Here is a 25392-nt window from a genome sequence, read left to right on the forward strand (position 1 = left end):
TCTTTTCAAATCAGTTTTATAAAAAATATATTTTTTTGCCCATTCTATGTGTTGGGACAAGCGAGAACTTGGTAGAATTTGTGGCCTTTGACTAACTGTGGATATGTATTTTGTGAAGTGTATTGAGAATTATTTAGAGGTGAAATGTGATGTGAGGTTGGGGCGTTTGACTATATTTTTTTCACTGCCGTTATAGTCTCTAGGGGTGTACATAGCTGCCGTAACATGTTAGGGGCATTACGGATGTTGCCATAATATGTAGGGGCTTGTACATGCTGCCGTAGTAGACTTTTTGGAGAATTACATATGTTGTCGTGGACTTATAGGGGTGCTAGGTAGATAACCTTCACTGTCGTTTATGACAAGTCATGGGTGTGGATTGAGTTGAGATATAGAGTGATATTTTTGAACTTCCTTTTTGGTCTTATTAACATTACCTTATGAGAGATATTATGTACATATTATTTGTGTATTTTGTTGTGCCTTGTATTTTCTAACACTTGTTCCAGGGGTATCAAATGAGCGGGTCGAGGATCTTATTGGGTTATATTTATATAGCTCACTCCTTACGTGCATACCTGTAGATACGGTTGTGCAAAGAGAGGCTCATGGATGACTGTCTTCTCGTGTGGAATCTATCGCTGAGGTGAGCCTTCACATTGTTCGTGAAGGAAGTCATTCATCTTTAGTTATTTCTAGCCTGTATTTTCTTTCGTTGGGTTTGCATGCCCAAAATTTGAACTCATGTTAATCTGCTTAGATGCTCCGTGAACTTAGTGTAGGACTTGGGTTAGAGATTTGTTATCTAAACTATTCTCGTTTTCATAAATCGCTATGCCATATCTTGTTGGATAATTACGTTGCGTTAATGATAATTTTGTGCATGTAGAGTTGTTTATGTTTTCATCTCAGTGTTTGTAGATATTGTGAATGTAGAGAAAATTGGTTCTCCAGACAAGTGGAGTTCTCGGGAGCCAGTCTAGGGGTTATTTTCGGTCGTGATATGGGTTTCCTCATGTTTCCTACATTCAACATAAGTAGTAAAGTTAAACACAATATCATTCCCCATTTGAAAACTTTTACATATTCTCGACCAGAAAATCAAAAGGTTTTTAAAGAATAATGACAATATGTAGAAAGTGAATAACCTTATTTAAGTAAATACACATAGAGCTATCAAGCAGAATATATGCTAGCACTCACTAAAAAAACAATTGACCAGGTAAAAAGAGGAAGATCACAGACGACTGACAAAATGTATTAGTGTCTTCGTCTTTAACAGAAAAAGAGATGACCATTTTCTTCTTACAGGTTTAGCAACTGCGTATCTAATATGCTTTTAAAGACAGATCAGAAACCTCATACAGTTGGTTCCCCAGAAGTATATGATAGAATAAGATGCTCATCAATCAGAGTCATGATATTTGATAATATATGGATGTGCAACGCCTACGCATTTAGCTTAGTATTAGAGAATCTAGGTCGTGCTTGTTGATGAAGTTCAGCTTTTTTGTAGAAAAATTAGTTATTTTTTAGAATTCAGAGAAAAATTTCCTCTTGCAGAAAGCTTCCTAAAGTGGTAATCAAGAACTAAAAAACTCAGTCGAAAAAAAATGAGAACTTACCATAATGTCTAAATGGAAGACGATAGCAATAAATATCGCCTTATTCTATGAAATATATCTGTCATATAATGTTTTGTTCTTTGGAAAAAGCTAATAGATGGGTGTTTTTAGGAATAAATGCCAGTCTTACTCAAAGATCATAAACGGAAATGTCATAGGGTCAGTTGATTCCCTGAATCCTTTCATGCATGGACGTGGAGTATCTTTCATGGTTGACAATTGCTCTATAAAAGCATGTTTAGAATCTCTTAAGTGGGCCCCTCGATTTGATTACAACCTCACCCAGTAATATCAAACACTTGTGGCAGTCGATAATAACCTTCCTATCAATGTTGATCTTATCACCAATTTTGTATGTGGTCCTATGCAATAAGTTTTTGAAGTTTGTGCGCAATTGAGACCACGGTCGATATTTTAGTTCATCTCGATGCTGACTTTCTCCATCCCGAGCTCAGACAAACTAGCAACTAAAGTTCTTTGTTGGTCACTTGTACTGAGATGGTAATTATTTTTATGGAATTGGAAGGAGTGAGGCATTAGGCAGAGGTTATGTTTAGTTTGGCTGACCATTATTAAAGGTAGATCACCTTTTTTTTTTAGACAATGTGATCTCTGTACTTTGAATTTTATGCATCTTTGCAGATCTCAGTTTGGGTTCTTAACCATTGTAATTTATCTTTTCCTTTTAGGTCATAAACAAGAATTTTATTAACCAAAGCAGTATTATGTACAAGGTTTCCAACTAGAAAAACTGGCCTTGGATAATTCAATGTTCAAATTAATTAAATTGACCATTTTTTATTAAGAACACAAATTTAATATAGTTACTTAAATGAATCCTCCTTTCCATATCTCACCAAATTGGTATCCACAATGAAAAAGATCAACAAATTAGAAGTTCACCAATTGGTATCCAAGAGAAAATATCAGCACACAACTTTGAATGATTACACATTATTGAAATACAAATACTACTCTATTGAATAGTTCAGATTAATAATAAGATTGCCAGTCAATCATATGATTTAGGCTTAATAGAAGCTATGCAAAAGGGACATGTTTTTTTTCCTCTTCAACTACTTGTTGATGCATTCAACATGATATACATGGCGACATTCAAGTGCGGCAATGGTAACTTCAGCTTTATACTCCGCTAAACATACCGCAAATACTTTTTGTTCCTCATCAACAACTGGATCACCATCCATGTCCATAGCAAGAGAAGGATAATAATACGTTCGTGTTTTAAAATATTCAGACATGTCCATCAACTCATTACTATTGTCATCTTCTTCCTCTTCTTGTATCTCTACTTCTTCGTATTCTTTGCTATAGGTGTCATCGAGGGTCGATTAGACGTATAGTGATCTACTCCTTTGGTGGTTCCCTATTCTTAGAAATATTAACTTCAGGAATCGGCTCGGATACATCATTGGCGAATTCATCTAACTCAATTCATCTAACTCCTTCTCTTCTTCTATAATTTATTTATCAAGAATCGACTCAAAAACGTCATTCTGAAATTCCCTGGCCTCCTCTGCTTCCCCTTCTTCTACAACTTCATCATTAAAAAAATAATTCATTCAAATATTCCTCTAACTCTTTCTCTTCTTCTTCTTCTATAATTTCATCAAGAATCAACTCGGATACTACTACTACTTCTTCCTCCTCTTCCACCTCCTCCTCTTTCTCTTCCTCTTCCGCTTCCTCTTTCTCTTCCTCTTCTTCATCTTCCTTTTTTTCTTCATCTTTCTCTTCGTCTTCTTCATCTTCTTCGTCTTCTTCGTCCTCTTCTTCGTCTTCTTCGTCTCTTCTTCTTCTTCTTCGTCTTCTTCTTCTTCTTCTTCATCATCATCTTCTTCTTCAACAAGATCATTAGGATTAAATGGTGAATCTTCAAACTTAATATGAGACATGACACTTTTATTGGTAATGCGAGGCCGCTGTTGTAGTTCGTTCACGTAAGAATCATCAGGCGGCAGAGTACGAGCACGAAAACATAGAATTTGAGACATGTTTCTTCAAAAACAAAAAAGAGCTCTACTCTGTAGTATTGAAAATCTTTCCCCTCAAGTTTCTTTCTTTTTTCTATGTAGGGGTAAAAAATCAAGAAAACATAGAAAATTTACAACTCTGTCGACCAATTTATAGAGAAAGGGTTTACTTTTTAAATATTTGCCCCCAAGTTTCTTTTTTATGCTTTCCCAAATAAATTCGGAAAAAAATTTACCACTAATAAAATTTGTCTCTTTTTTTTTCTTTCCCCCCAAGTTTCTGTTTTTCAAAATATGTAATACTAGGGTTTTAGTTTTGGAGAAAGGACAGAAACGACACTTTAAATTAAACTATTTACATGGAAATGGTCATGGAATTTAAATTCCACTTTCTAGCCATTTTAATTTACTGGCTTGTTCTATACCGTTTCTACACACCTTCTATACAGTTTCTATACAAATCTTATACATATAAATATTCGATACGAAAATTATACAGTTTTGATACACAATTTATACAATAATTGTGTATTTTTTTAACACATTTTATACAACAATTATATAATTTTCATACACTTTCTGTATATTTTTTTTATATATTTTATACATATACATATTTGATATAACTATACAATTTCTATACATATATCTTATATAGATACATATTCTATTTCATAATTAAATCATTTTTATATAATTTAATGATTATTTCTAAACAATTAAAAAAAAGGAATATTTGATCAGTTAAAAAATTTATAGCAAAAAAAATTGAAATACTTTTAAAATGGCCGACCTGCTCAAGTTCAATATCATATCAGTATTATATATAGGCTGTATCAGTATTGTATATGGACTGTATATGGACTACGTAGGCCAAAATGACACAAATTAGAAAATGACTATAAAGCGGAAAAAATTTTCAAACTTGAGATATTTGTTTTAAAAAGTGCAATAGTGTGTCCTTTTCCCTTTAGTTTTCCCCTCCCCCCACCCACCACACACCCAACGAAAAAAATTAGAATGATTTTTAAAGCTAAAATAAATTGTTAGTAATACATTCGAAACTGTTAGTCAAAGTTCATAATGTTTGTCTCTCATAAAGGAAACTATGACTAATATTTTGGAATGGAGGGAGTACTCCATCCATTCTAAAATAGTTGTCACGTTTCGTCTCAGTAATTTTACAAATTTTTATGCTAAGTTGAATTAAATAAAATTAATATTTTTAATTAAAATTTAGACATTCAAAAACTACACGAAATAATATTAAGTGCCTCCCCTCCCCATTCCCATATTTGTTCACTAATCTTAATTTAGCAGTATAAATTTACAATTATTTCCTTAACCTAGTCTGAAGTGAGACTAACAACCCCTTAACAAGTGACATGACACAAAACTTCGGGGAAGCAAAGTTAGATGAAATTAATTTAATATTTTAATAGTACCACCCTTGTTATAGCCATTTATATACAACAATAATAACATACCCAGTGTATTTCCACTATGTGGGGTCTGGGAGGGTAAACTGTGCACAATGCATACCACTACCTCAAACGAAATAGAGAGGATGTTTTCGATAAACTACCCACTTAAAACAAAAAACTAATAACAGTATAAAAAGATGCTACAAAGTCACGTAAATCTTGCCTATTTTGGTGTTTACTGTATTCATTAAAAATGGATCACAACTCTAGCTAATGATTGGTTAGTTGTAATTTGGATGCTGTTAAGTTTAATTGGAACCATAATAACAGTTCATCTTGAAAAAGATGGCATATCAACATTCAAGTTTGACAATAAGTTCACTGCTTGCGCAAAATTTCTTTGTGTAAACTTACTGATGGTGCAATTGCATTTTAATAGTAGGAGTACATAATTTGTGTAATTGGATTTAGCTATAGAATTTGATATTTTTCTTCCTCTTAAATTTTGCGGGATGATCGTTACTGGGGTATTGACTATATTAAACTTCTTTTTGGTGTAGTTTAAGGTGCTTTGAGTTTTCGGGAGCATATTTTGATTTACTTGGAGGTGGTGCTTAAATTGTGCATTCGATGTAAATGAGACTTTAAACTTTGATGCTTTCTTTTCAAATCAGTTTTATAAAAAATATATTTTTCTGCCCAGACCATGTGTTGGGACAAGCGAGAACTTGGTAGAATTTATGGCCTTTGACTAACTGTGGATATGTATTTTGTGAAGTGTATTGAGAATTATTTAGAGATAAAATGTGAGGAGAGTTTGGGGCATTTAAATATATTTTCTTCGCTTCTCTTATAGTCTCTTAGGGCGTACATAGCTGCCGTAATATGTTAGGGGCATTACTGATGCTGTCGTAATATATTAGGGGCTTGTCCAGGCTGACATAGTAGAATTTTTGGGGTATTACATATGCTGCCGTTGACTTGTCAGGATGCTAGGCCGATCACCTTCACTGCTATTTATGACAAGTCGTGAGATGGATTGAGTTGAGATATAGAGTGGCATTTTTGAACTTCCTTTTTGGTCTTATTAACATTACCTTATAAGAGATATTATGTGGATATTATTTGTGTATTTTGTTGTGCCTTTTATTTTCTAACATTTGTTCCAGGGGTGTTAAAGTAGCGGGTCAAGGATCTTATTAAGTTATATTTATATAGCTCGCTCCTTACTTGCATACCTATAGATATGGTTGCAGAGAGAGAGAGGCTCGTGGCTGATTGTTTTTTCGTGTGGATTCTATCACTGAGGTGAGCCTTTGCATTGTTCGTAAAGGCAGTCATTCATCTTTAGTTATTTTTAGCCTATATTTCCTTTCGTTGGGTTTGCATACCCAAAAGTTGAACTCATGTAAATCTGTTTAGATGCTCCGTGAACTTAGTGTAGGTCTTGGGTTAGAGATTTATTATCTAAACTATTATCATTTTCATAAATTGCTATGCAATATCTTTTTGGATAATTACCCAGCATTAATGATAATTTCATGCATGTGGAGTTTTTTATGTTTCCATCTCAGTATTTGTATATATTGTGAATGTATAGAAAATTAGTTCTCTTGGCAAGTGGTGTTGTCGAGAGCCAGACATGCCTAGGGGTTATTTTGGGACGTGAAAAAGTTGGTATCAAAGCCAAGGCTTTAGGTCCCGGGTCATGGAGCAGTGTTTAGTAGATTATTGTTCATGGGTATGTAGGCGCCCATACTTATGAACTTGAGGCTACAAAACATCTAGGAATTTTCCCTTTGTTGTTCATTATTCGTGTGTTGAGTTGAATTAAGTCTAACCTTAAATATTGTTATGCAGATGGTTAAAAAAAGTGGTTCTTCTTCCACTAGTCGATCTAATGCACCTGCTGGACGTGGTACTAGATAGGATGTTACCCATGGTGGTTGTCGAGTTGGGTCTCATCCAACTAGGCCTCGAACTAGGATGCAGACCAGTGCTTATTTTGGAGTTGGAAATGGGGACCAGCCCTAAGTTTTGGCTTCTCAGCAAGTGTAGTGCCAGGCTGATCGAGATACTCCAGCTGCAGTGCCAGTTGTTGCACCTACTATTACATTACCTGCAGACGTAGTGGTAAGAATATTGAACGTAGTTGAGGCATTGGTGACTAATCAGGGTTAAAATCTAACGCCTTAGGCTACTTTGCAGATGTAAGCACAAGTTCAGTTGAATGTTGCAACCTCTCAGGCATCTTTACCAGTTAATCATTCGATTGCAGCTATAGGGCAAACCCAAGGATCTGAAGAATTTCATGGGATCTTAAGCTGCCAGAGTTTTATGCTTCACCTTTTTCTATTGAGCCTCAAAAGTTTTAACATCGCTGCAACAAAATACTTACTACTTTGGGACTAAAGGAGACTCGTGGTGTAGAATTTACTATTTTATATTCCCAGGGTCTCCCGAGGCTTGGTGGACTTCCGTTTTGATGGGTAGATAAGCAGGGCTACCACCAATTACTTGGTCAGAGTTTTTATCAATGTTCTTGGATAGATTTATTCCCTTAAGCAAACTAGATGACATGAGATTCCAGTTTAATAACTTAAACAGGGATCTATGATAGTCACTAAGTATGAAGCTAAGTTTACTGAGTTATCTAGGTATGTTCCATCTTTAGTTGCAGATCAGAGGGAGAAAGTAAGATAATTTATGGATGGGCTTAAGGCTCGTTATCGTGGTCCAATAATACGCCATGTGCTTAATGGATCCTATTCTGAGATTTTTGACACTACTCTTTGTTCCGAGTCTTATTATGAGATGGAAATGATTAATCAAGAAAACAAAAAAGCATGTAACTCAGGTAAGTTTAGTGGCGCTCCATCTGGGAGCAAGAGTGGTTTTGATCAAGGATATTCTAGGCCTACACAAACAGAGTCAGTGGGGCAATATTTATGGAATAGTTATCCAGCTAGAAAGAGATAATACTAGAAGAAACAGAGGAATGGTAACGGTTTTTTTCAGTCTGGTCAGCATTAGGAATGTTCTAGTTATGGTAAAAATCATAGTGAACGTTGTTGAGGAGTTGGCGGTCCTTGTTATACTTATGGTGAAAGGGGGCACATTGCTAAGTTTTTTCCTAAGGGTGATTCTAGATCTAGTCAAGTTACTCGTCAGGTGCATAGAAATGTTGCAGGTACTCATGCTCACACTCAGCCAGCTAGGATCCTCCATAGGGTGCTCAAGTTCTTAGACAGTAGGTGGTCCACCGAGATTCTTAGATATGGATATACAGGACATCGAGGCATCTAATACTGTAGTCACAGGTATTATCACTGTAAACTCTCATAAGGCTTACTCTCTTATTGATCCTGGTCCTACATATTCATATGTGTCCCTATCTTTTGCTTTATTCTTTGATAGAATGATTGAGACTCTTGTTGGGCCATATATTATTATGACCCTAGTGGGGGAGACCTTATCAGTGGATAGAGTTTATAGAGATTATGTGATATCTGTTCAGGGTAAGGATACCATAGTTGATCTACTTGTGTTGCCAATGACTGATTTTGATGTGATTATGGGTACAGATTGCTTGGCATCATGTTATGCTTTGTTTGATTGTTATGCTAAGCTTATATATTTTGATATTCCTGTAGAACCACCTTTAGTGTGGAAAGGTATAGCTCCTGTGACTCAAGGGAAGATAATATCCTATGTAAAAGCCTGTTGAATGATTAACCATAGTTGTTTGGGTTTTATTACTATCATTCATGACACTTGAGCTGAGGAAGGTTCTATAAATAATGTTCCCACTGTTTGGGAGTTTATTGATGTATTTCCAGATGATTTGCCCTGGCTACCTACGATGAGAGAAATTGAGTTCAACATTGATTTAGTGCCAGGGACTCAACCTAACTCTATTCCACCTTACTGTATGGCTCCTACTGAGTTGAGGGAATTGAAGGTTGAACTTCAGAAATTGCTTGATAAGGTATTCATCAAGCCTAGTATGTCACCTTGGGGTGCACCAGTGTTATTTGTGAAAAAAAAATGGCACAATGAGAATGAGCATTGACTATAGACAGTTAAATAAGGTGACAATCAAGAATAAGTATTCTTTTCCCCGAATTGATGCTTTATTCAATCAATTGTGGGGTTCTACTCACTTTTCTAAAATCGACTTAATATTGGGTTATCACCAGTTGAGAGTCAAGGCTGAAGATATCACTAAGACAGCCTTTCAGACCAGGTATAGGCATTTTGAATTTTTAGTGATGTCTTTTGGACTGACTAATGCACCTACAAAATTTATGGACCTCATGAACAGGTATTCAAGCCATATTTAAACCATTATGTTATTATGTTCATTGATGACATTTTGGTTTACTCTCGGAGTGAGGTGGAACATGAACAACACTTGAGAGTTGTGTTGCAAATACTTAGAGAACACAAGCTTTATGCCACATTCTCAAAGTGTGATTTTTTGTTGGGCACTGTTTCCTTTTAGGGGAATGTGGTGTCAAGAGATGGGATTCATGTTGATCCAAAGAAGATTGAAGTTGTTTGAGATTGGCATCGACCTAGTACTGTTACAGAGATTCGTAGCTTCTTGGGTTTAGCTAATTACTATAGGAGGTTTGTAGAGAGATTCTCAAAGGTAACTGGTCCATTGACGCGCTTAACTTAAAAGGGTGTCATTTTTTAATGGTCGAATGAATGTGAAGAAAGTATTCAAAAATTAAAGACTACATTGATTTCTGCTCCGATTTTGACTTCACCTACGGTAGAGGGTGGTTTCACTATTTATTGTGATGTATCTTAAATTGGATTGGGTTATGTTTTAATGTAGAATGGTAAATTGGTGGTGTATGTTTCTCAATATCTAAAGGTCCATGAGAAAAATTATCCGACTCATGACTTGGAATTGACCGCGGTTATATTTGCACTCAAGATCTGGCGTTATAATCATTATGGTGAGCCGTGTGAAATCTATACTGATCACAAGAGTCTGCAGTACTTATTCAAGGAAAGAGATCTGAATCTGAGACAACGATGGTGGTTAGAGTTACTTAAAGATTATTATCTCACTATCTTGTACCATCCTGGGAAGGCAATGTAGTAGCAGACGCTTTGAGTAGGAAGTCTATGGGCAGCTTGGCCCAATTTGCTACTGAAAGACGACCTCTGGTTGTGAATGTATAGTCTTTAGCAAATCATAGAGTTCGAATTGATCATACGGTGCCTAGCAAGTTACTTGCGGTTATGGTGGTTTAGTCGTTCTTAGTTGGGCTAGTTAAGACTTGCTAATATAATGATCCCTACCTTGTTGGGATTCGACATCGAGTACAGAATGGTAGTGTGGTCTTTCACTATTGATGGTAAAGGTGTATTATGTCATCATGAAAGATTGTGTGTTCTCATTATGGGTGATGTGAGGCTACTAATTCTTGATAAGGCTTATAGCTTGCGATATTCTAACCCCCTTGGTGCTACTAGATGTATCAAGACTTGAACGGATTGTACTGGTGGAAAGGTATGAAGGTGATTTTAAAATATGTCACTAGTTGTTTAAATTGTCAGCAGGTCAAGTATGAACATCAAAAACCTGGTGGAACGATGCAAAAAGTAATTATTCCGAAGTGGAAGTGGGAAAGGATTACTATGGATTTTGTGGTTGGGTTGCAAAATATTTCCAGGAAGCACAACTTAGTTTGGGTGATAGTGGATAGACTTACAAAATTTGCCTATTTTATACCAGTTTGGGTTACTTATAGTGTGAAGCAGTTAGTAGAAATTTACCTTCGGGAGATAGTTCAGCTTCATGATGTTCCTATCTCAACCATTTCTGATAAAGGTGCACAGTTCACTGTCGAGTTCTGGAGATCTTTCCTGAAATCAAAGGGTTTACAAGTTTAGTTGAGTACAACTTTTTATCAACAGACCGAGGGACAGCCTGAACGAGTTATTCAGATCTTGGAGGACATAATTAGAGCTTGTGCTATTGACTTTGTTGGCCATTGGGACGACCAGTTTTCTTTAGAAGAGTTTGCTTATAATAATAGCTACTAGTCGAGCATTCAAATAGTACCATATTAGGCTCTTTATGGTCGCAAGTGTCGTTCACCAGTAGGCTGGTTTGAGCCCGGTAAAGCACAGTTATTAGGTCTAGATTTAGTTTAGCTAGCATTGGAGAAGGTTGCAGTGATACGAGACTGACTTAAGATGTCACAAAGCAGGCAAATGTCCTACGCAGATAAGACGGTTCGTTATTTAGAGTTTGAAAAAGGGGAAAAAGTATTTTCAAAAGTTTCTCCCATGAAGGGAGTTATGAGGTTTGGGCAGAAGGGTAAGTTAAGTCCTAGATACATCGGTCCTTATGATATTTTGGACCAAATTGGATTGGTGGCATATAGGTTTTATTTACCTCCAAGATTGTCTGCAGTTCATCCTGTGTTTCACGTGTCTATGCTTAGACGGTATATTCGTGTTGATAGCCATAAGATCCATCCAGAGGAAGTAGATCTTAATAAGAATCTGACTTATGAGGAAAGCCCGATAGTTATTCTTGATAGACAAGTGCGATAGTTGAGGTCGAAGAAGATAGCTTCAGTCAAGGTATTATGGCGTAATCATCCAACTGAGAAAGCTAGTTGGGAGTCCAGGGAAGATATGTGAGTTAGATATCCTCACTTATTTGACATTTCAGGTCTAATTCTAGACACGTTTGAGGACGAACATTATTTTAAGTGGGGGAGAATGTAATAGCCAGCTTATTTATTTCCTCTTAATGAAGGATTAATTGGTAATTATAACACTACATACCTAATATGCTTTTAAAGATAGATCAGAAACCTCATTCATTTCATCACCCATTATGAACTCTACAAGGTATCGATAATAATCCCCTTTCTTGCACCCAAAGATAAAAACAAATTAACTCAACGTTTTAGACTCAAAACGAACAATACACCAAGCCTCACCTTTTGCAGTAAAATACAGTTGGTTTCCCAAATGTATATGACGGAATTAGATGCTTATCAATTAGAGTCATCATATCTGATAGTATTTGGATGTGCAACGCCTACGCAATTAGCTTAGTGTGAGAGCATCTAGGTCGTGCTTGTTGATGAAGTTCAGCTTTCTGGAAGAAAAATTAGTTATTTTTCAGGACTTAGAGAAAAATTGCCTATTGCAGAAAGCTTCCTAAAGTGGTAATCGAGAACCAGAAAACTCAGTCAAAAAAGATGAGAACTTACTACAATGTCTATAGGGAAGATGACAACAACAAATATGGCCTTATTCTATGAAATATATCTATCGTCTAATGTTTTGTTCTTTGGAAAATGCTAATAGATTGGGGTTTTGAGGAATAAAAGCAAGTCTTACTCAAAGATCATAAACCGAAGTGTCATTGAGTTAGTTTATTCCCTGAATCCTTTCATGCATGCACGTCGAGTATCGTTCATGGTTGACAATTGCTCTACAAAAGAATGTTTAGCATCTCTGAAGTGGGCCCCTTGATTTGATAAAACGCTCACCCAACAACATCAAGCACTTGTGGAAGTCAAAAATAACCTTCCTATCATTGTGGATCTTATCACCAATTTTGTATGTGATCCTATGTAATAAGTTTTTGAAGTTTGTGCGCGATTGAGACCACAGTTGATATTTCAGTTCATCTAGATGCTGGCTTTGTCTGTCCCGAGCTCAGACAAACTGGCAATTAAAGTTCTTTGTCGATCACTTGTGCTGAGATGGTGATTATTTTTGTGGAATTGGAAGGAGTGAGGCATTAGACAGAGGTTATGTTTAGTCTAGCTGACCATTATTAAAGGTAGATCACCTTTTTTTTGTTAGACAATGTGATCTCTATACTTTGGATTTTATGAATGTGATCTTTGTACTTTAGATTTTATACATCTTTTGCAGATCTCAGTTTAGGGTCTCTTTAACCATGGTAATTTATGTTTTCCTTTTAGGTCATAAACAAGAATTTTATTAACTAAAATAGCATTATGTACAAGGTTTTCAACTGAAAAACTGGCCTTGGATAATTCAATGTACAAATTAATTGAATTGAACAGTGTTTATTAAGAACGCAAATTTAATATAGTTACTTAAATGAATCCTCGTTTCCTTATCTCACCAAATTGATATCCACAATGAAAAAGATCAACAAATTAGAAGCTGAACAATTGGTATCCAGGAGAAAATATTAGGACACTACTTTGAACTACTACACATTATTGAAATACAAATACTGCTCTGTTGAATAGTTCAGATTAAGAATAATATTGGCAGTCAGTCATGTTATTTAGGATGAATAGAAGCTCTGCAAAAGGGACATGTTTTTTCCCTCTGCAACCACTTGTTGATGCATTCAACATGATATTCATGGCCATATTCAAGTGCAACAATGGTAACTTCATCTTTATACTCAGATAAACATACCGCACATACTTCTTGTTCCTCACCAACAAATGGATCACCATCCATGTCCATAGCAGGAGAAGGACAATAGTACATCCGTGTTTTTAAATAGTCAGATATGTCCATCAACTTATTTCTATTGTCATCTTCTTCCTCTTTTTGTATCTCTACTTCTTATTCATATTCATCGCTATAGGTGTCATCGCGGGTCGATACTGGCACTTGAAATCTATAATATGTGTATTTAGTATTCACTCTGCTTCGAGGCGTTCTCCTAGCCAGAATTCCCCATGTTTGGTTCGGTAGATTGCCTTCATTGATTAGACATATAGTGATTCACTCCCTTGGTGGTTCCATATTCTCAGACATATCAACTTCAAAAATTGGCTTGGATACATCGTTGGCGAATTCATCTACCACTTCCTCTTTTTCTATAATTTCTTCATCAAGAATCGACTCAAAAATGTCATTCGGAAATTCCCCGGCCTCCTCTGCTTCCCTTTCTTCTACAACTTCATCCCCAAAAAATAATTCATTCAAATATTCCTTTGCCTCGTTCTCCTTTTTATCTTCTTCTATAATTTCATCAAGAATCGACTTGGAAACTACTTCTACTTCTTCCTCCTCCTCTACCTCCTCCTCTTTATCCTCCGCTTATTCTTCCACTTATTCTTCCTCTTCTTCTTATTCTTTTTCTTCTTCTTCATCGTCATCATCATCATCATCATCATCTTCTTCTTCTTCTTCGTATTTTTCTTCTTCTTCTTCAACAAGATCATTAGGATTCAATGGTGAATCTTTAAACTTAATATGAGACTTGGCACTTTCAATGGTAAAATGAGGCCGCTTCTGTATTCGCTGTTGTAGTTTGTTCATCTAAAAATCATCAGGAGGTAGAGTACGAGCACGAAAACATGGAACTTGAGACATGTTTCTTCAAAAACAAAAAAGAGCTCTGCTCTGTAGTGTTAAAAATATTTCCGTTCAAGTTTCTTTCTTTTTTATTTGTAGATGTAAAAAAATAAAACAACATTTAAAATTTACAACTCTGTCAACCTATTTATAGAGAAAGGGTTTACTTTTTAAATCCTTGCCCCCAAATTTGTTTTTTATGCTTTCCCAAATAAATTTGGAAAAGGATTTACCTCTACTAAAACTTGTCTCTTTTTTTTCTTTCCCTCTAAATTTATGTATCAAGACTTGCACAGATTGTACTGATGGAAAGGTATGAAGGTTGATATTTTAAAACATGTCACTAGTTGTTTAAATTCTCAGCATGTCAAGTATGAACATCAAAAATCTGGTGGAACGATGCAAAAATTGATCATTCCGGAGTAGAAGTGGAAAAGGATTACTATGAATTTCATGGTTGGGTTGCCAAATACTTTCAGGAAGCACAACTTAGTTTGGGTGATAGTGGATAGACTTACAAAATCTACCCATTTTATACCAATTTGGGTATTTATAATGCGAAGCAGTTAGAAGAAATTTACCTTTGGGAGATAGTTTGGCTTCATGATGTGCCTATCTCAACCATATCTGATCAAGGTGCACAGTTCACTGCCGAGTTCTGGAGATCTTTCCAGAAATCATTGGGATCGAAAAATAAGTTGAGTACAACTTTTCATCCGCAGACCGATGGACAGTCTGAATGAGTTATTTAGATCTTTGAGGACATGATTAGAGCTTACGCTATTGACTTTGTTGGCCATTGGGACGACCAGTTTTCTTTAGAAGAGTTTGCTTATAATAATAGCTACCAATTGGGAATTCAAATAGCACCGAATGAGCCTCTATATGGTCGTAAGTGTCATTCACCAGTTGGCTGGTTTGAGCCTGGTGAAGCGCAGTTATTGGGTCTAGATTTAGTTCAGCAAGCATGGGAGATGGTTGTAGTGATACGATACAAACTTAAGATGTCACAAAGCAGGCAAAAGTGCATATAAGAGGTTTCTTGATTTAGAGTTTCCAAAAGGGGAAAGAGTATTTCTAAAAGTTTCTCCCATGAAGGGAGTTATGAGGTTTGGCCGGAAGGGTAAGCTAAGTCCTATATACATCGGTCCTTATGAGATTTTGGACAAAAATCAGATTGGTGGCCTATAGGCTTGCTTTACCTCAAAGATTGTCTGCAGTTTATCCTGTGTTTCACGTGTCTATGCTTAGACGGTATGATCGTGATGATAGCCATAAGATCTGTCCAGAGGATGTAGAGCTTAATGAGAATCTGACTTATGAGGAAAGCCCGATAGTTATTCTTCATATGCAAGTACGACAGTTGAGGTTGAAGAAGATAACTTCAGTCAAGGTATTATGGTATAATAATCCAATCGAGGAAGCTACTTGGGAGTTCGGCGAGGATATGCGAGTTAGATATCTCACTTATTTGACATTTCAAGTATGATTCTAGACCAATTCGAGGACGAACGCTATTTTAAGTGGGGGAGAATGTAATAGCCAGCTTATTTATTTCCTTTTAATCAAGGGTTAATTGGTAATTATAACCAATTATTAATATTAATTAAGAAATTAAAAGGGGACAAGTCAAGAGCCTTTTTTAGTTTCATGGTACTAGGGCTATATATATGATCTTTTATCCTTGGAAAAATTGGAAGAAAAACAACATACAAAAAAAAGAAAAGAAAAGAGATCAGCAGAGAGTATCTAAGCTAAGTTAGCTGGTATCTTTCACCGATAAGGTATGAAATATGTTTATAGTTCTTTGGCATAGAATTTTGAAAATAAAAACAATACATATTCCTTTCTTCCTACCCTTATTCTATTTGGAGCAAGGATTAGAATAATTTATATCAATATTGTGACTTGGGAAATATCAATGACTTGGTAAAGTAGTTGAATTATATAGAAAAGTTGGATGTTAAAAGATGCCACAAAGTCACGTAATTCTTGACAGTTTTGGTGCCTACAGTATTTATTGAAAATGGATCACAACTCTAGTTAATGATTGGTTAGTTGTAATTTAGCTGCTGGTAAGTTTAATTGGAAGCATAATAATAGTTCGTCTTGAAAAAGATGGCATATGAAGATTCAAGTTTGGCAATTAGTTCACTGCTTGCGCAAAATTTCTTTGTGTTAACTTATTGATGGTGCAATTGCATTTTAATAGTAGTACATAATTTGAGTAATTGGATTGAGCGATAGACTTTGATATTTGCCTTCCTCTTAAATTTTGCGGGATGATAGTTGATGGGGTATTGACTATATTAAACCTCTTTTTGGTGTAGTTTAAGGTGCTTTGAGTTTTCAGGAGCATATTTTGATTTACTAGGAGGTGGTGCTTGAATTGTGCATTAGATGTAAGTGAGACTTTAAATTTCAATGCTTGCTTTTCGAATTTCTTTTATAAAAATTATATTTTTCTGCCCAGTCCATGTGTTAGGACAAGCGTGAACTTGGTAGAATTTGTGGCCTTTGACTAACTGTGGATATGTATTTTGTGAAGTGTATTGAGAATTATTTAGAGGTGAAAATTGAGGTGAGGTTGGGGCATTTGAATATATTTTCTTCACTGCCGTTACAGTCTCTTGAGGCGTACATAGCTATTGTAATATGTTAGGGGCTTGTACATGCTACCGCAGTAGACTTTTTGGGACATTCCATATGCTGCTGTGGACTTGTCGAGGTGCTACGCGGATAACCTTCACCGCCGTTTATGACAAGTTGTGAGTGTAGATTGATTTGAGATATAGAGTGGCACTTTTGAACTTTCTTTTGGGTGTTATTAATATTACCTTATGAGAGATATTATGTACATATTATTTGTGTATTTTGTTGTGCCTTGTATTTTTTATCACTTGTTCGAGGGGTATTAAAGTAGCGGATCAAGGATCTTACTGGGTTATATTTATATAGCTCACTTCTTACTTGCATACCTGCAGATACGGTTGCGGAGAGAGTGGCTCGTAGCTGACTGTCTTTTCGTATGGAATCTATCGCTAAGGTGAGCCTTTGCATTATTTGTGAAGGCTGTCATTTATGTTTGATTATTTTTAGCCTATATTTCCTTTCGTTGGGTTTGCATGCCCAAAATGTAAACTCATGTAACTCTACTTAGATGCTCCGTGAACTTAGTGTGGAACTTGGGTTATAGATTTGTTATCTAAACTATTGTCGTTTTCATAAATCACTATGCCGTATCTTGTTGGATAATTACCCTGTGTTAATGATAATTTCATGCATGTTGAGTTGTTTATGTTTTCATCTCAGTGTTTGTAGATATTCTGAATATACAGAAAATTGGTTCTCCCGACAAGTGGGGTTGTCGGGAGCCAGTCACGCCTAAAGGTTATTTTGGGACGTGACATGGATATTCCTCATGTGCTCTACTTTCAACATAAGTAGTGCAGTTAAATACAATATCATTCCCCATTAGAAAACTTTGACATATCCTCGACCAGAAAATCAAAAGGTATTTAAAGAATAATGACAATATGTAGAAAGTGAATAACCTTATCTAAGTAATTACACATAGAGCAATCAAGAAGAATATATGCTAGCACTCACTAAAAAAACAATTGACCAGGTAAAAAGAGGAAGATCACAGACGCCTGAAAAAATGTATCAGTGTCTTCGTCTTTAACAGAAAAAGAGATGATCATTGTCCTCTTAAATGTTTAGCAACTGCCTACCTAATATGCTTTTAAAGATAGATCAAAAACCTCATTCTTTTCATCACCCGTTTTAAACTCTACAAGGTATCGATAATAATCCCTTTTCCTGCACCCAAAGATAAAGCAAACTAACAAAAATGAACAACCTATAAATTTATTAACTTCCATAAAAACAAATTAACTCAACGTTTTAGATTCAAAACAAACAATACACCGAGCTTCACCTTTTGTAGGAAAATACAGTTGGTTCCCCAGAAGTATAGGACGGAATCAGATGCTCATCAATCAGAGTCATGATATTTGATAGTATATGGATGTGCAACGCCTACGTAGTTAACTTAGTGTGAAAGCATCTAGGTCATGCTTGTTGATGAAGGTCAGCTTTCTGGAAGAAAAATTAGTTATTTTTAAGAACTCAGAGAAAAATTGCCTCTTGCAGAAAGCTTCCTAAAGTGGTAATCGGGAACCATAAAACTCAGTCGAAAAAAGATGAGAACTTACCATTATGTCTAAAGGGAAGATGAAAGCAACAAATATGGCCTTATTCTATGAAATATATCTGTCATATAATGTTTTGTTCTTTGGAAATTGCTAATAGATTGGGTTTTGAGTAATAAACGCCAGTCTTACTCAAAGATCATAAACATAAGTATCATCGAGTCAGTTGATTCCCTGAATCCATTCATGCATGCCCGTGGAGTATCGTTCATGGTTGACAATTGCTCTACAAAAGCATTATTAGCTTATCTGAAGTGGGCCTCTCGATTTGATTACAACCTTACCCAGCAACATCAAACACTTATTCCAGTCGACAATAACCTTTCTATCAATGTGGATCTAATCACAAATTTTCTATGTGATCCTTGCAATAAGTTTTTGAAGTTTGTGTGCGATTGAGTCCATGGTTGATATTTTAGTTGATCTGGATGCTGACTTTGTCCATCCCGAGCTCAGACAAACTGGCACCTAAATTTCTTTGTTAGTCACTTGTACTGAGATGGTGATTATTTTTATGGAATTGGAAGGAGTGAGGAATTAGGCAGAGGTTATGTTTAGTCCTGCTGACCATTATTAAAGGTAGATCACCTTTTATTTTTTAGACAATGTGATCTCTGTACTTTGGATTTTATGAATGTGATCTCTGTACTTTGGATTTTATGCATATCTTTTACAGATCTCAGTTTGGGGTTTCTTTAACCATGGTAATTTATGTTTTCCTTTTAGGTCATAAACAAGCATTTTATTAACCAAAGTAGTATTATGTACAAGGTTTCCAACTAGAAAAACTGGCCTTGGATAATTCAATGTTCAAATTAATTGAATTGACCAATGTTTATTAAGAACGCAAATTTAATATAGTTACTTAAATGAATCCTCGTTTCCATACCTCGCCAAATTGGTATCCACAATGAAAAAATCAACAAATTAGAAGCTCAACAATTGGTATCCAAGAGAAAATATCAACACACTACTTTGAATGATTACACATTATTGAAATACAAATACTACTCTATTGAATCGTTCAGATTAAGAATAAGATTGCCAGTCAGTCATGTGATTTAAGCTTAACAAAAGCTCTAAAAAAGTGACATATTTTTTGCCTCTGCAACCACTTGTTGATGCATTCAACATGATATTCATGGCTACATTCAAGTGCGGCAATGGTAACTTCAGATTTATACTCAACTAAACATACAACACATACTTCTTGTTCCTCATCAACAACTGGATCACCATCCATGTTCATACCAGGAGAAGGACAATAATCCGTCCGTGTTTGGAAATATTCAGACATGTCCATCAACTTATTACTATTGTCATCTTCTTCCTCTTGTATCTCTACTTATTCCTCGTATTCATCGCTATAGGTGTCATCGAAGGTCGATTCTGGAACTTGAAATCTGTAATATGTGAAGTTAGTGTTCACTCTTCTTCGAGGCATCCTGCCCGAGTTCTACATGTGTGGTTCGGTTGATGGCCTTCATTGATTTGACATATAGTGATCCACTCCCTTGGTGGTTCCATATTCTCAGACACATCAACCTCAAGAATCGGCTCGGATACATCATTGGAAAATTCATCTACCTCTTCCTCTTCATCTCTAATTTCTTCATCATGAATCAACTCAAAAATGTCATTCTGAAATTGCCCGGCCTCCTCTGCCTCCCCTTCTTCTAGAACTTCATCATCAAAAAATAATTTATTTCAATATTCCTCCGCCTCGTTATCCTCGTCTTTTTCTATAATTTCATCAAGAATAGACTTGGAAACTACTACTACTTCTTCCTCCCTCTCCCTCTCCCTCTCCCTTTTCCTCTCCCTCTCCCTCTGCCTCTTCCTCTTCCTCTTCCTCTTCCTCTTCTTCTTCTTCTTCTTCTTCCTCTTCCTCCTCTTCTTCCTCTTCTTCCTCTTCCTCTTCTTCCTCTTCTTCCTCTTCTTCTTCTTCTTCTTCTTCTTCTTCTTCTTCTTCTTCTTCTTCTTCAACAAGATCATAAGGATTCAATGGTGAATCTTCAAACTTAATATAGAACTTCATCATCAAAAAATAATTTATTTCAATATTCCTCCGCCTCGTTCTCCTCGTCTTTTTCTATAATTTCATCAAGAATAGACTTGGAAACTACTACTACTTCTTCCTCCTCCTCCTTCTCCTCTCCCTCTCCCTCTCCCTCTCCCTCTTCCTCTTCCTCTTCTCCCTCTCCCTCTCCCTCTTCCTCTCCCTCTTCCTCTTCCTCTTCCTCTTCTTCTTCTTCTTCTTCTTCTTCTTCGTCTTCTTCCTCCTCCTCTTCCTCTTCCTCTTCTTCTTCCTCTTCCTCCTCCTCTTCCTCAACGATAATACTAGGCCGCTTCTGTAGTTCGTACAAGTGAGAATCATCAGGCGGCAGAGTAAGAGCACGAAAACATGGAACTTGAGACATGTTTCTTAAAAAACAAAAAAGAGCTCTGCTCTATAGTGTTGAAAATCTTTCCCCTCAAGTTTCTTTCCTTTTTCTGTGTAGAGGTAAAAAAATAAGACAACATAGAAAATTTACAAATCTGTCAACCTATTTATAGAGAAAGGGTTTACTTGTTAAGTCTTTGCCCCCAAGTTTTTTTTATGCTTTCCTAAATATATTCGGAAAAGTATTTACCACCACTAAAATCTGTCTTTTTTTTTTTGTTTTCCCCCAACTTTATGTTTTTCAAATATGTAATACTGGGGCTTTAATTTGAAGGAAAGAACAGAAACGACACTTCAAATTAAACAATTTATATCAAAATGGTCATGGAATTTAAATTTCACTTTCTAGTCATTTCAATTCACTGGCTTGTTCTATGCCTTTTCTACACACCTTCTATATAGTTTCTATACAAATCTTATACATATAAATATTCTATACGAAAGTTATACAGTTTTGATACACAATTTCTACATTAATTGTATAATTTTTTACACATTTTATACAACAATTATATAATTTTCAAACACTTTCTATATATTTTATACATATACATATTTGATAGAGCTATGCAATTTCTATACATATATCTTATATAGATACATATTCTATTTAACAATTAAATTATTTTTTATATAATTTAATTATTATTTCTAAAAAAGTAAAAAAAACAGAATATTTGATCTATTCTATAACAATTAAATTATTTTTTATATAATTTAATTATTATTTCTAAAAAATTAAAAAAAGAAGAATATTTGATCAGTTAAAAAATTTATAGCAAAAAAATTGAAATATTTTTAAAATGGTCGATCTGTTCAAGTTGAATATCGTATTAGTATTGTATATGGACTATGTAGGCAAAAATGATCCAAATTAGGAAATGACTATAAAGCGGAATAGTATATCCGACTGACCACTCTTTGAAAAGTTTCCAAATTTGGGCTATTTGTTTTAATAAGTGCTATAGAGTGTTCTTTTCCCTTAAGTTTTCCCCTCCTGCCACCCACCACACACCCGACAAAAAAAAGTAGAAGGATTTTTAAAGTTAAAATAAATTGTGGTTAATTTAATATTTTAAAATTAAATTTTAGATATTTAAAAAATTATATGAAAATAGTAGTACAAATCATATTTTTCCCCCTCAGGTATGAGGAAAAAATACATTCGAAACTGTTAGTCAAAGTTCAAAATGTTTGACTCTCATAAATGAAACTACGATTTGGGAATGGAGGGAGTACTCCATCCGTCCCTAAAATAGTTGTCACGTTTCAGTACTCCATCCGTCCCTAAAATAGTTGTCACGTTTCATCTTGGTAATTTTAAAAAAGTTTTATGCTAAGTTGAATTAAATGAAATTAATATTTTAATTAAAATTTAGACATTCAAAAACTACACGAAAATAATATTAAGTGCCTCCCCTCCCCCTTTCCATATTTGTTCACTAATCTTAGTTTAGCACTATAACTTTACAATTAAGGCATATAACTCTTAATCATACCTGGAGTAGTTTAGAGTGGAACCTTTGAGATTTTCACTAAAATAAGCAATGAGTTTTAAATCTTGCATCAAAACAGCCCCTATGCCTACTTTACTAGCATCGCATTCAACTTCGAACATCTTATCAAAGTTGGGCAATTATAACAAAGGCGTAGAAACAAGCATAGATTTTAAGGCCTCAAAAGCCTTAGCTTGCTCTTCACCTCACTTGAAGGGTTGGTCTTTCCGAATAACCTCAGTCAAGGGGGCGGCTATAGTGCTAAATCATTGGACAAACCTTCTATAAAAACTAGCCAACCCAAGGAAGCTTTTTACTTCACCAATGATTTGTGGGATTGACCAATTTTTGATAGCCTCTATCTCCGATTTATCCATTTGGACCCCTCTTAAGCTCACAGCAAATCTCAATAAAAAAAACTTCATCAACACCAAAGGAACATTTATAAAGATTGGCGAACAATTTCTCTTTCCTAAGAACATCAAAGACACTTCTCAAATAAAGCACATATTCGGCCAAGCTCTTGCTATAAACCAAGAAGTCATCAAAATTAACAATAACAAATTTTCCAATAAATGGATTCATCATATGATTCATTAGCCGCATGAAATTACTACGAGCATTTGTTAGGCCGAATGGCATAACCATCCATTCCTAGAGACCAAATTTGGTCTTGAACGCGGTTTTCCATTCATCACTGGGTTGCATTTGAATTTGGTGATAGCCACTCCTAAGATCTATCTTGGAAAATAAACAAGAACCATTTAACTCATCAAGCATGTCATCTAATCTAGGGATAGGATGAAGATATTTTACTGTAATCTTGTTGATGGCCCAACAATCCACACACATTTGCCAAGTTCCATCTTTCTTAGGCACTAGTAACACCTGAAACACACATGGGCTCATTCTTTCTTTGATGTGCCCTTTGTTGAGAAGTTTCTCAACTTGGCGTAAAGTTCCTTTGTATCCGTGTGGTTGCTTCTATAGGCCGGATTGTTTGGAAATTATGACACTAGGACAAAGTCTATTTGGTGCTCAATATCTTGAAGTGGAGGTAGTCTTGCCGAAACACTAGGAAACACATCTTAATATTCCTACAAAATATTAAAAATAGAAGAAGTAGATGGGTTAGTCTTAAAATTATAAATGTAGCATAGGAGAGGTGTCATCATACTCTTTGAAGAGGTCTCCATCCCGATCCAATATTACCATTGAATCTCTAATCGTTAAGGCTGAAACTCCTTCTTATCTCTCACCCTTCCCACTCTTGGGTTCAACACCCTTCTCCTCGGGTTCCTTTTCTTTTTTACTTTTCTTTTTCAACCCCTTCATTTGTTGGTGAGCCTCACACACTTATGATGGTGAAAGTGGTCGGAGGTGGTACTTTTGACCTTGAACTCAAAAGAATAATAATTGGTCTGTCCATCATGTTTGGTAGATCTATCATATTGCCATAGCCAACCCAACAAGAGATTATAAGCTTGCATTGGAATGATGTCACAAAGTACCTCATCTTCATAGTTTCCAACTTTGAACCGAATCACTACTTGGCGGGTTACCTTCAATTCTTCACATCCATTCAACCATTGGAGCCTATACGGACTTGCATGGGGAGTATTTGGTAACTTCAGGTGTTCCACCATCGAGACACTAGCCATATTGGAACAACTTCCACTATCAATAAACAAGGAGCACACACTCTCCTTAATGAGACACTTAGTATGGAAGAGGTTTTCTATTGGCTTGGATCATCCAACACTTTGCTAATAATAAATATCCACCACATATTTAGTTACTTCAAGTTCACCCTCTTAAGGACAAACCTCTTCCTCATCATCATCATTAGGCCTTTCAGCCTTCTCTTCTTTCTATCTTGAAAGACTTCTTCATTCTCAACCGTTCTAAGACCCACTTCATCCCTCAAGAAATATAACTTCCCTTCTTTTAATATCACATTTCTTTGGTTAGGACACTCACTAGCCTTGTTTCCCCACCCATGAATTTGAAACATTAAAATCCCTTTGAATTAGAAGTAGTATTCGGTTTAACTTCAAACCTTGGAGGTGGATATTGGAAAGCCTTGTTCGCAGGTTGTGGAGCGTTGGTTGGAAGTTTTTTGGACTTTTTCCACCCCAAAGTTGTTGGAGTCACTTTATTTCCCTTGGTCCAACCCGAGGACCCTTGGTACTCCTTGGTTTTGTATGTCGACCTCTCTTTGTTCTCCCTCTCAATCTCCGAAGCCGCTTGAAAGATTTCTTCAATAGTTTCAAACTTATGAAGGGTCATGTGCATAGAGATTTGCTTGTTTAGTCCGACCTTGAACCGAATGGTGTCATGGTTCACTTTTCCTCCTCCATTATCAAGTTTCAAGATGAGTTATTGAAACTGATCATAGTAAGCCAATACACTCTTATTCCTTTACTATAAGTTATACAATTTAGCAAGGTGTTCATGTTGATAGTGCTTGGAGAGATATTTTTGTCTCATAAGATACCTTAGCTGAAACCAAAGAGAGGGTTTCCCTTCAATCAAGATATTGCCAAAATGTTTGACATACTCCCACCACGTGGTAGCATATCCCTCAAAATGGAAAATGGCATAAAAATCTTCTCCTCATCTATGAGATCATTCACTTGGAAGAACCTCTTGCATGAGGATTCCCATGCAAGAAAATCTTTAGGATCACTCTTTCCCTTGAAGATTGGAGGTTACATTTTGATAGTGTTAAGACCAACATCCCTCTCTCTAACACCTTGGCTGTTTCTCCCTTTAAGTCCTCGATTTTTCCTTGGATCCATCCTTCTACCTCTCAGCCCATCATCCACCAAGTAAGGATTATCATACATTCCATACC

The 25392-nt window shown here is 35.7% G+C and overlaps 1 pseudogene; it reads right to left on the reverse strand.

The window, feature by feature from the left end:
* The window catches only part of LOC107841251, a 33451-nt pseudogene extending 13558 nt beyond the window's left edge, over positions 1 to 19893 (reverse strand).
* Between the last annotated feature and the right edge of the window lie 5499 nt (positions 19894 to 25392).

The sequence above is a fragment of the Capsicum annuum genome, chromosome 9, assembly GCF_002878395.1.
Source record: "Capsicum annuum cultivar UCD-10X-F1 chromosome 9, UCD10Xv1.1, whole genome shotgun sequence".
NCBI lineage: Eukaryota > Viridiplantae > Streptophyta > Magnoliopsida > Solanales > Solanaceae > Capsicum > Capsicum annuum.